The 13,829-nt window shown below is 36.3% G+C and overlaps 1 protein-coding gene across 4 annotated transcripts in view; it reads left to right on the forward strand.

Annotated features, from left to right (window-relative positions):
• Rpp25 (ribonuclease P protein subunit Rpp25) overlaps positions 1-13,829 on the forward strand; it is a 366,206-nt gene that overhangs the window by 68,723 nt on the left and 283,654 nt on the right. The gene's annotated exons all lie outside the window — the stretch shown is intronic.

Here is a 13,829-nt window from a genome sequence, read left to right on the forward strand (position 1 = left end):
GGATTATCCGACTGTATTTCTCTCTCGTTCTTTTTTTCCTTGCTGAATAAAAATATAAAGTATCGTACATTATATTAGTACCTACGCATTTTTTTTCTACAGAGTGTTTTTTTTTACAAACTTTTACCCTTATACAGAATGGTCTACTCTTCGAGAGGCCTAACTTCTATGCAAAATGTCTTTCACAAGTGTCAAAAGAAAAGGTGTTTTGCTACGAAAAAAGTGAAAATAATTGAGTGGCTTGGGAATACGAAATAGGAATTACAGCTGTGCACGATTTAATGAAAAACAAATATAAAATGTATAGAGTATGTAAATCTACAACATGAGACCTGTACTATTCTATCTTTCTACAGTTTCCTTGGCGCTTAAAAGCCCGTCATTGAAAACCAGACTTAAATAGGTGAACTTCTGATCCACTTCCTAGCGTGTTAAAACACAAGACCATGGAAGAAATGACGAAACTGTTTAATGCATTTAATTTATGAAAACCTTATATGGTACGGATTATCCGATTTTTTCGATTAACCGTTCACTCCAGCCCCTTCATTACCACGGATAGCAGAGATTTTACTGTAGTTGTAAAATGAAACTTCTGTTACTTTTGACGAAGAGGTCTTTCTCCTCACTAGGTATGAGGGAGTAACTTCAGAATTATTTATGTCACATAAAATGCAACCCTCTCGCCACTATAAGAACAAGAAGGATACAAGGAGGACAAGGGGAATACGAAGAGAACATGGGGAATGCAATCAAAATAAGGATAATACAAGGCGAGCAAGAGGAATACGAGGAGAATAAGCGGAACACAAGGAGAATACGAGGAGAGCAAGGGGAATAGAGTAAGAACAAGGGAAATGCATGGACAACAAGGGGAATACGAGGAGAACATGGGGAATACAATGAGGACAAGGGGAATACAAGGTGAACAAGTGGAATACGAGAAGAACACGGGGAATACAATGCGAACAAGGGAAATCCAAGGAGAACAATCGGAACACAAAGAGAACAAGGGGAATACAAGGAGAACAAGTGGAATACGAGAACATAGGGAATACAATGCGAACACGGGAAATCCAAGGAGAACAATGAGGACACAAAGAAAACAAGGGGAATACAAGGAGAACAAGTGTAATACGAGAACTTGGGGAACACAATGAAAACAAGGGGAATACAAAAAGGACAAGCGAAATGCAAAGAGAACAAAGGGAATACGAGGAGAACATGGGGAATACAAGGAAAACAAGGGGAATCCAAGGAGAATAATGGGGACACAAAGAGAACAAGTGGAATACAGAACATGGGGAATACAATGAAAACATGGCGAATACAATGAGAACAATGGGGAGACAAGGAAAGAAGGGAAATACAAGGGAAGGGAAGGATAACAAGGGGAATAAATGAGAATACGAGAACAAGAGAAATGAAAGGAGAACAAGGGGAAGACAAGGAGAACAAGGAAACGCAAGTACATTAAGGCGAATACACGAAGATCGTTTCCTCTTTTGCCTGAAAGTTGGTTTAGTGCAACAGCGGTTTCCTCCCATATGAGTAACTTCCTGATTAAGGCAATGCAAGTTCTGAACAAAACATCTAGAGAGGGACAAAAAAAAATAAAGACTAGAACCGCACTGAAGCGCGTTTGTTGCGGTGTATTTGGTAATTTTCATGATAAAGAGGTCTTTTTCACGAAAACAGATTGCACTCAAACTAAAAGTTTCTCGATATTTCGTGGCTTTATTTGGCTTTAATTATTATATACATATACGTGTCTAAAGAGTTGAATTTCGCTAAAACGACATTTAGAAAGTTTTCGCTTTCATCGTTATTGCCAAAAACACACCCGTAGCAATAGTGCAAAGATAACAGACATGTTAAGACTTTCTCAAGCTCGGGTCGGTGTTGTATGTTATAATGTTAATATGTTGTTCTTGGCTGTTTTCTGTTGAAGTCTGTGTCAATTTTGGAATGACTGGAATAAAAACAGTAAGCACTTGAGGACCGGATACTTTGAATGTTATTATTTCGCTATAGATAAGAAATTAATTACTACCATAGTAGCAGAATTCAAGACGGTTTCTTCAAGAAACAGCCACATTAAGTGAATATCCTCTAACGGAAAATTCCGGCTTTGAGCAATTACTCGTACGTCAGATAAGGAAACTAATTGTTGGAGTAATAGACTATAATGCCATGGTTACGAGCCACACTGCAGCTGAGAATTTCCGAAGGTTACAGACTAGATTATAAATAAACAACAAATTACTACGCAAATAAATATAATTAGTTATACAGTGAATCCTTTGCGGCGTGAAGTTGAAAAATCTCATGCTGCTATTTATGTGAAACATTACTATCATATATATATATATATATATATTATTTTAATGTACCGAAGTACATATGATGTTTCCATGCAGATATTCTGCGTCATCGTTTGATGAAAGAGTAGTGGAACGGAGGAAAATTCTCTCCGGCACCGGGATTTGAACCCGGGTTTTCAACTCTACGTGCTGATGCTTTAGCCACTAAGCCACACCGGATTCCCATCCCGGTGTCAGATCGAATCCTCTCAGTTTAAGTTCCACCTCTTGGGTTCCCTCTGGTGGCCGCCCTCTGCACTACGTCATAGATGTTTATGAACGTAGGACTAATGTCCACACATGTGCGGAGGTGCACTCGTTATGAGTGACTAGTTGGCCGGGATCCGACGGAATAAGCGCCGTCTTAAATCACAAGTGATTTACGCATATCATATATTATATTATTTTAATGTACCGAAGTACATATGATGTTTCCATGCAGATATTCTGAGTCATCGTAGAGAGAATTTTTCTCCGTTCCACTACTCTTTCATCATTATTATCATGTTTTCATAGAGAATAGATGTTCTATCTGTCGAGGGTTTTCTCCTCCCGTGAGTGTTAGCAATGTGAGGTGACTGTCTTCTCTAGATCTTAAGTGTGTCACGCAGGTGATCCAGATTCGAGTCCCGCTCAGCCTCGGAATTTTTCATGTATCTGAAGTCTGATTAGTATAAAATGTCACTACTCAATGATGTATGCAATGGAAGGGAAAAGAAATTAACCACACCATCCCATTATCTCCTGGCTTAGTTGCCTCATGAGTGATGATTATTGTGTCTCTTATGAGGTTCAGACCTGTCTTCAGACAGTTGACTAAACAACAACATGATCAACATCATCATTCCGTTCCATCTTCATTGCATTGTCATTCCATAGCATTTCCCGTTCATTTAGCCTACCTCTGTTTTCGCAGTAAGTTCTGCATATTTTGTATGTAGGTCTGGAAAATATCCTTAAATAAAATAAAAAGTTGAATTTGTATTCCATTTGAAAAGAAATAATTTAAAGGAGCAGGAAAAGTATGAAATTCAAGTTTTATGAAGAACAAGATATGCCATGTTGTTTGAGAAGCCGTGTTATAAGATTGGTTAGCTATAATTGGAGGCGCCATTTTGCGAGATTGGTGAGCTGTAAGTGTAGAAGTAAACTAAATGGGGAGGACAAGGAAAAACTGCATGACAAAACTAATAATAAATTCAGAGATATGTTGATCTAGTATCGTCATCACTGGGTTAGAAGCCGAATTGCTGAATGTCTCAAGAAGTCTGGAAAGTTTGACATTTATGAAGAAGTACATTGTATTTCATCCACTGGCTCCACCAAACGTGCCGACATCATAGCAATTGATAACAATCAAAAGATTGACTTCATAATCGATCCCACTATAAGATTTGAGGGTGCCGAATTCCAACCACAAAAAGTAGATCTGGAAAAGAAAAGACATTATGAACCCTGCTTTCCTTATCTGGAAGAGAAATACCGCATACCCGTTTGTCGCTGGGAAGTAATTGGCTTGCTCTTTGGTGCAAGGGGCACTATACCAAGATTTTGTATCAATTTATTTCATCGTTTCCATATCGATCTTTTGGAACTTCAAGATATAGCCATTAATGTTTTAAGACATTCCTTGTTAATTGTAAATAACCATCTGTACAGCTCTATATATGAAAAATAAATTATTCATGTTGAGGATAGCCGCCCCCCCAAAAATAAATTAAATTAAAATAAAATAAAAATAAAATTTAAATTTAAAATAGAATATTGTTGATCTACAATTAATTTAGGTGCTGTTACCGCTCGGTACCCCCTTTTCAAGGGCAGCTATCCTTTTTGGATTCTTCTCTCTACTACATTAGCTAGATATTTAATGACCAAGTAAGTGGCCACTATGCAATTGCAATATTATAATATAAAATATGTCCCTACCTGCTAATAAACTGTACTCCGTATTTAAAATATTCTTCGTTAAAAACTAGATTTTTTCGGCGAGGGAGCGAAATTTTTATTTTGTTACACTGATTTTTTTTTTCGTAAATTTAAATACTAGATTAACATTAAATCACATGAAAAAAAGGCAGGGGACAGGAAATAATTTCGTAATCCTGAATATTTCATTATACTGACGTTCGTTTAACGATATTTTACCGTAGTTTGTAGATTGGCTTTCTTTGAAGATATCCATTGTACACAGATTTTTCCTTAGAGTACATTATGTAATAAGCAGTCCTGTTATTATATCCATATACAGTTCGCTGATTTGCAGAATATCCGCAGTAAGTGATAAGGATGGTTTTCCCGTCCTAAGCCTTCTGTTTCTGTTGTTACTTGAGTCTCTTGTATCTGGCATTTCTCTTTGATCCAGCCTCTAATGAACTCTTGGTGTTTAAGTACCTTCTACGCCGCAGCCATCGAAAGACTGTTGTGTCCCATTTCCATGCTCACAATCAGTTTCTTATATTGTCCATAAATTAGGGACGAGGGACAGCTTGCCAATAATTTTGCCTGCATGAGGGTTCTATATAACTACCATAAATCTACAACATGGAACTCTTAGATTTCTCATGAGAAGGACTTCTTATCTCTTAAAACTCTATTACTCTCGATGGGATGTGAGCCCACGAACCTCGCTGCTGTGTAGGCTATTTCGTCGATTTACAGGCAAAAAACATTACTTCTGAGGAAAAAGATGTATAATGTACATAATGTGTGTGTATAAACTTAGAATTGGAAAATGAAATACTTAAAGAGAAACAACTTACTAAAAGTAATATTTTGAGAATTCAGTTTTGTCAACAACTTTCAAAAGCCTTTTTCTCAGCAGTCCATCGATTTTCAAAAGGGAGCTTACCGGATTATGGTTTTCTGAATAGTGCTGTACAGTAGACATTGGTCCTTTGGCTCCAATGACAAGTAGACGTCATATGGCAATACGTAATGGACGAATATACATGCCTTACATGGAATTGTAGTCGTCACTGTCTGTGACACGTGTGCACCACGGATGACTGATTTCGCGAGAGATTCAGTAAACAAACAATTCAGTAGCGTTGCTTACAAGATCTAGTTTCCGGAATCGCCAAATACAAGGACTGGAGTATTTGCCGACTGCATATGCAAGTCACAGTGAATGTGAGGGTCTCGTCATTGCTTAAAAATGTGGTTGTCATGGTGACAGGATTTAAAATTTCGCTGTGATTATGCGAAATGAGAGGAACCGAATTTAATATGATCTAATTATGATTGTTGGAATGTAACTGCTCGAACTGCAGTAGATTGACAGAATCAGAGAACGGTAATTATTACGAATTTCCCCCCTCCGCTATTACAATATTACGGCCAAAAGAAAAATTATATACACACGAGGTGACGGTTTTCATAGCCTTATTGTGGGACGATCAAATTGAATTAACATACAACGCTTTTGGTGTGTGGATAAGCTTCAGGCCAACAACTGCTCTGAAGGTGGCCACAACACAGCGGTCGAAACGTCAGCCAATAACACCAAGACAACGCGGTAGAAGCCCTGAAGCTTATCCACACACCATGTACACCAGCCGCGGAAGCCTACGCGAACATACAACACTTTTACTGGAAACATTGTTGTAGAATACATTTTATTAATATGTACTTATTTTTAATTACATTTTTAAGTGACCTCCACGACAACGAACACATGTTTGCAATCTGCTCTGAAAGCTCATCATTACTCTCTACAATAAACCACGATCAATGGCTCTAATTTCATTATTTATGTTTATGGTGCGTGGTCTGTTACAGTACACTTTACTTTTCAAATGTCCCCATAAGAAGTCGGCTGCTGTAAGATAAGGAGACCGTGGCGGCCAGTCGATATCTCCAAATCGTGAAATTATGTTCCCAGGAAACAATATTCGCAGACTGTTTATTGATTCACGTGCAGTGTGTGCTGTCGCCTTATCCTGTTGGAACCAAAATTCATTATGGTGATCTATCTGAGGCAGTACCACTGTTCCCAACATTTCTTGTATTTATAAGCACAGCTTCTCTAACTCTGGCGATGTTTTCCGACGTACGAACTGATCACGGACTACCAGCAAATCTATCACAAATATTCCCAGTGTTATTGAATTTACAATACTCAGTCACTTCAGAATTGTGTTACGGAAAAGAATTTCTTCCATGTCGTGGAACATTAAATTCATTTCTAAATCATATTTGGACATGTGTGATGGATTTAGACTCAATATATGCTGTTGCTGCAAATGTACGTTCTGCTACCATCCAGTTAACCATAATATTATTTCCTACAATCACAGGAGAAATGGTATGTTTTGTAACCATTATTTCCTCCAAAGCACAAAATTGCTAGAAACGGCAGTGTTTTTAAAATCGTCACATTCTACTGGAAAACCTTGTATATATATATAAAGATGGGAACATGTGTAAATAAATGTGAAATTGAGACTGAATTTCTCAAGCATGCAGAAGTTGCTCATATCTGGAATATTTTATTTAAAAATTCCCAAATAGCTGGTTTGTTCAATAATTTTATTGTTTATCACACTATTCTACTCATTATTGGATCTTGTCCCATAAAAGCCACGTTTCTTATCTTTCAAAATCGTTTGAAATCTTAATTCCATGTTATCCTATTAGTTTATTCAGTTTGTATATTTCTAATTGTTTTCGTTGTTCGGTATACTACTTGAACATATGCAAATAATACAGTTTTTGTGTTATGATTTGGGTTTATTTTAATTCCAGTGATTTCTTGTTCCCGTTTCTCAATTATTTTATTCAAAAGTACATTATAGGCTGTTTCGAAAAGTGTTGGTGAGAGACTGCAACCTTGACGTACTCATTTGTTGATATTAGCAAGTTGAAATAATTTTGAATTGCATTTTATTTTAATTTGATTACTAGTGTAAATATCTATAATGGTACTTAGTACTTTAATTGGCATATTTCTTATTTTAGCGTTTCGAACAGTTTGTAGCTTTGTACACTGCCGAATTCATTTTCAAAATCTAGACATAAAATTTGAGTGTCTAAATTAAACACATCTTTTTTCTAATGTTTAATTGATCTTAATAAGAGTTGGATGATCTTCATCTTCGTCGTTATTCTTTCTTGAAGATTGGAGGGCACATTAAATTTATTGAAACTGGATAGAGGAGTAAAGGTTGCTGATATCATGGTGTGAGTAATATCGTGATAGTTTTCTTTGAGAATGTAACACAATTTTACTGAGCTTTTTGCGTCAACGTATTAAAGGATTCTTTCTCGACACGTTGCTGCACAAAACCGATCATTCTGATCTGATAGTCATACGTATTATGTGAATTTTCTTACACTTAATATACTTTATTAAAATTATTACACCACACAAGAATTCATTCCACAAGCTAAGTGACTGTAAGGAATATCGATATCGTATGACAGGTGTACGCCTTTTCATCTCGCACACGTAAATCTTACTCGAAATTCATTTTCACTTGTTGGCAGCACTACATGAAAGTATGATAGCCTATGCGTTGGTTGAGAATGAATATTTTTAATGTCTCGTCTTCGGTGAGATTTTCAAGGTAACTAAATTTTAAAATTAACTTCATACGAAGCTGTTCTTGGTGCTGAGTGTGGTTATAATTTAGTAGTGACAGTATGTTTCATAATCGTTTAGTGAATTCATTAGAATGGTTATACGATCGCGTCATCGGGTAGTGAAAACAGCTGGCCTGGAGGGGAGTAACTAAGAAGATATTATGTGGGAAGTAACTTGACCAATCACAAGAAAGTAACTCGAAGGCATATTCAAATGCTTTTGTTGATGCTAAATGCGGCGGTACAGATATTTTTGGATTACCATATACACTGCGCGGGTGGCATCTTTCAAAAGGCACAGGATGTCTAAGAAAGAGATGGCTGTGGCGAAGCCGCGACAGATCAGAATCTAGTCATTATTATTATTATTATTATTATTATTATTATTATTATTATTATTATTCGCTACGAGGCTTGCAGTCTCTTTCGTCTTCACTCTATCGTTTTCCGGGTCTTCCCCACTGGAAAAGATTAAAAAACGGGCTCTCAAGTGTTGTCGGAAAAATTCACCATTAAAATGGGACACACTCACGGACAGGATAACGCGAATTCGATTATGCGCACTGTTCAAAACATACAGAGGTGAGCCTGCCTGGAGAGAAATAAAAAATAGGTTGCAGCCGCCAAATTATTCTTCAAGGAACGACCACTCATATAAATTGAGGGAAAGAAGGCAGAGGACGGACACTGGAAAGTTTTCTTTTCTCAGTCGTACTGTCAGGGACTGCTTTACCTGCAGACTTACTAAAGACTTTACCAACAACCAAAAATGTATTTAAAAATAGGCTTAAGGACCTTACTAATAGACGGTAATTATACACAGTATTTAAAGGATGTAAATGATATGTTGTTATTGAAGTGTTGTATCAGTGAAGAATTATGTTGTGTCAGTGAAGTGTGTTGTATCAGTGAAGAAGTATGTCGTGTCAGTGAAGTGTGCTGTGTAAGTGAAACGTGTTTCTGTCAGTGAAGCTTTATAGTTTATAGTGGCAGTGCATAGTATTTGAACAGTGAAATGTTTTTGAAGTGTTAGTGAAATCAGGATAGAATCAGTGAAATGTGTCGTAGTTCCATTGCAGTGAGTGAGTTGACAGCGAAATGAGTGTAATTTGAAAGGTATTTGTGCAGATATGAACACATCATACTCGTGGGTTTTAGTTCGATCCTACTTTTAAGATACAAATTAGATTTATTTCAAATGTTATTTTAAGTGATCGTTTCATTTAATTAAGTATATTCCCTGTTGTTGTTGTTGTTATTATTATTATTATTAATTATTGTTAGTATTAATTATTAGTATTATTATTAATTGTATTTTTAATTAATAAGTTTATTATTGTCATTATTGAGTGTAATTAGTTACCACTGCCACCGGGTATATACCTGCTGCAGTGTGAATAAATACATACATACATACATACATACATACATACATACATACATACATACATACATACATACATACATACATACATACTTCTCGTCTTCCATGTCGTATGTATTTTAGTATTTGTTTTATTATTCAGCCATTGTCCATTCTTTCAATATGTTGTTTTTTTTTCTTGTATGCGATCGTTAATGGAAAATATGTCAGTTTCTGTTCTTATGTCTTCATTTCGTATTTGACCTAGTAATGTGCAACCTGTTACATTTCTTAAAAATTTCAACTTTGCAATTTTACATACATACACACATATATACAGGGTGTTTCCGGGCTGGTGTTACAAACTTTCAGGGATGATGGAGAAGTGCACATGCATCAATTTGAGATAAGGAACCCTGGTCCGGAAATGACTGAGTCGAAAGTTATAAGCAAAAATAGTTATAATTGATTCTCTACTGTACTCGTATATCAAACTTTAGCTTTTTTTCTTATCTTGTTTTACTTTTCTCAATGTTCTTTGAATTTTACGACATACTCGTATCATTTGGAATTAATTAACTTTGTTATCTACATCTTTTTCTCGTTCATAACATATCAAAACTAAAGAAATTGAAGTGAAATATTTGTTCAATTAGGCCTATATTGTCATTAAATAATGATCTTAGAACGTATCTCCTTTTAAAGGCCGTAACGGTAATTTTCTTGTAAGGTGTTTTAAATTATAATTCTCACATAATTGGTTTAAGTGGTATATTGCATGTTGCAAGTCATTTTCACTTTTTTTTTTAATAATAACCTGGTGATCTGCAAACATTGAAGTGTTTATACATTTACTTCCGGGATGTAACTTTATTTCTTAGTTTACTTCTTTTTTTTTTTTCTATTGTCTTACGATGTCGTCTATATGTTAAATAAGATGGGTGATGGAGTACGCACTTATCTCACACCTGCTTTCTGTTATTTCTTTCCCGGTATTAATTTTATTATATCTGTGTCCTGGTATAAACGTTTTATTCATTCCTCCATTCATAGTTTTCTGCCCAACAGTAGGTCTTTCACTGCAAATCCAGCATTCTCCAGTTTTTGCTATTTTCTGCCTTTCCCCTAGTCTCCGCATACGATCTAGTCGCTTTTCTTCACTTCGCCGTAATGTCCATGTTTCTGCCTCCATACAAATGCCACACTCCACACAAAGGACTTCACTAATCTCTTCCTTAGTTCTTTTTCCAGTGGTTCGCAGAAGATGCTCTTTTTTCTATTAAAAGTTTCCTTTTCCATTGCTATCTCCTTTTGACTTCCTGACAGTAGCTAATGTTACTACTTATAGTACACCCCAAGTATTTGAAGCTGTCCACTTTTTATACTGCCTTCTTTAAATTCGCACGTTCACCATCCTTTTTTCGATAACGATGGTCTTCGTCTTGTTTGCATTTGTCTTCATGGCGTAATGCTCACAACTGTCATTTAGCTCCGGTAGCTTATTCCTTAGTATCATCTCCTCTTGTACTAACAACGTCATATCATCAGCAAATCTTATACAGTTTATTCTTCCTCCTACTATTACTCCTCCCATGTGCTGAAAACAGTTCTTCACTAAACGTTTTATTACTTTCATTAAATGCAAGAGGTATCCTCTTTTCTCCATATTCCAGAGTATAGCCTAGTTCTATTGACCCGATCGAGGGCTTTTTCATAATCTGTAAAACCAGTATGTGTCTCAAGGTTAAATTCTCGTCGCTTTCTTATTTGTATTATGAGTGATATTATCCTGACTCGACCTTCCTTTTGTGAATCCATTATTATTATTATTATTATTATTATTATTATTATTATTATTATTATTATTAGTCCACACCTATGGAGTAACAGTCAGCGCGTCTGGCTGGGAAACCAGGTGGCCCGGGTTCGAATCCCGGTCGGGGCAAGTTACCTGGTTGAGGTTTTTTCCGGGGTTTTCCTTCAACCCAATACGAGCAAATGCTGGGTAACTTCCGGTGCTGGATCCCGGACTCATTTCACCGGCATTATCACCTTCATATCATTCAGACGCTAAATAACCTAGATGTTGATACAGAGTCGTAAAATAACCCAATAAAAAATATATATTATTATTATTATTATTATTATTATTATTATTATTATTATTATTATTATTATTATTATACCTATGTTTTATATTGTGCTCTTACGATTTTATTTTCTGTTGTAAATAAGATACTGTATTAGATTGTCGCCTGGTGAAACGTAAAAGTTAGAGGCGTGTACGCAACAAGATTTCTCCAGTTTATCATAGGAGGAGACCTTCATCGGCTCTCAGTCGAACTCACTACTCTAGCTGCGACCCTGCATGGCGGTACCCGCCGCTTACCGCCCGCCGCTTTCCATTCGCAGCGACAGTGCCCCTTGTACTTTCTAGAGGACGTCTACCTGCAGGTTTGGGGGGGATCCCCCATCCGGGCTCGATCTAATTCTTTTATGTGACGTCAAGAGTTAGTTGAGGCACGACGTCATACCCTTGGGACAGTCCCGTCAGATCTGAGAGGCGTGATTTCCGTCATCAACCACAGTGCCAAGATCGCTCGCTTCCTGAACGTGCCCCCAGACAACAAATCTAGACTCTGTATCTACAAACCGAAATCATAGATTTAATTCCAATCGTAAGACATAATAATAGTTTTATTATCCCTGGCAGAGTTAAGGCCATCAGGCCACTCAACCAGGATCAAATCACATACAGAAAAATACATACCGGTATACAAATATTAACTTTAAAATAATAATAAACATAATTAAGTAAAAAAAAAGAGAGATTGAATACATATACACAATCAGTATTAACTTTAAAATAACAATAATAAAAATATATATAATAAAAAAGAGACTGAATACATAATCACAAACAGGAAAATACATTCTATTATACAGTATTAACTAAAAAAAATAATTAATACATATATGAATATAATCTCACAACTAAAGGAATAGTAGAATTAGTATGATCAGCACAGCACGTGTTACATTGAGACAATGACAATTACCTAGATATAAGTGTTAATGGAAAAATAAAGTAATGACTGTGTAAAATAATAATAATATAAATAATAATAATAATAAATAAATATTATACCTAAAAAAACATTCTTTGCATTTAAAATATTTCTGAACAACCTAATTTTAAACAATTGAGGACTAAGACTACCTGATTTCCAGCGGCAGCGAATTCCATGAGCGGGCCATGGCTATTGAGAAAGAACTTGAGTACAGAGATGTCTGATGACGTGGTATTGATAGCAACAGATTGTGCTGTGAACGTGTATTACGATTATGATGTGAAGGTAGGAAAGTAAACCGAGAGGCAAGGTACTACGTAGTTGGGTGTGGAATCATGTACCGTACTCTCGTCTAAAAGGGATCTTTTAGAACATCCGTACCCCCTTTGAAAGGTCGTACACAGGAAGAAAGTGACTTGTTAAAACATAACAGTCAATACAAACTGAGACACGAGTAGTAAGCATATAGGATAAAATATTTCGTTATATTGGTATTTGTTAACGAAGACAAGTCAGATTTTTTAAATTCATTCTTAACACTCTGGCATCTTTTAGCGCTTTCTGGTTGTGCTCGTTGATGACGTTACTTTGTCAACAAAGTGACGTTGTTACGTATTTTCAAATTTCTGCCCACCGATTGTATTTTTAAAAATTGAAGATCATTTAATTAATAATCAGGTATATTCGCAATCACACTGGCATTCATGCAAATTTACAAAGTCTAGGCATCCAAGAGACTCTTACTCTTCAAGGAAAATTCTCTTAGAGACGATGCTGGGAATCGAACCCTGGACATTTGTATTTGGAAGCCAACATGCTAACCACCAGGCCATGGAGGCAGTCACACACCTTACACTACAGTGAAGACATGTTAAATTTTAAATCATAATTTAACTACTGTAGCTCAAGTCGTCTTCGTGGTCTAATGGTAACCATGGTGACGGTTTGATAAGACGTACACGGATTGAAACATGGTCGAGGGCGATGGAATTTAAAGTGCGATATAATGGCTTCCTCCTGGAGAGAAGTAAAACTGTGAATCCCGTCTCTTAGAATCACGGTACGTGAAATAACCCTGTCTGATGAAAGGTGCCTGTCGGTTATTTCTCGGACGCGGTTAATTTCGAAGCGAATAACTCGTATGGGTGAAGCGCCTTTGAATAAAATACTACTACTGCTAACTGGACATATTTATAGGCCTATTATGAATTGTGTCTTCTATTGTTTTAATCTGCCAAGACAAGGCCTAATCTGTATCTCCACACCCCTTGAAAATTGGACACTTTTCACTCAGAATAGTATGTAGCACCATCCTCCAAGATATTACTGTTCCTCTTGAATCATCCTCTGTATTGTTTTCGTTGTTTGATGTGCTGCGTTGAACTTTGATGTCATTAGCAGTCTTGTTCTGCAATATTTTGCAATAGTTCGTGACTTTTGTACCTAGGC

This window comes from Periplaneta americana, chromosome 6 (assembly GCF_040183065.1).
Source record: "Periplaneta americana isolate PAMFEO1 chromosome 6, P.americana_PAMFEO1_priV1, whole genome shotgun sequence".
Lineage (NCBI taxonomy): Eukaryota > Metazoa > Arthropoda > Insecta > Blattodea > Blattidae > Periplaneta > Periplaneta americana.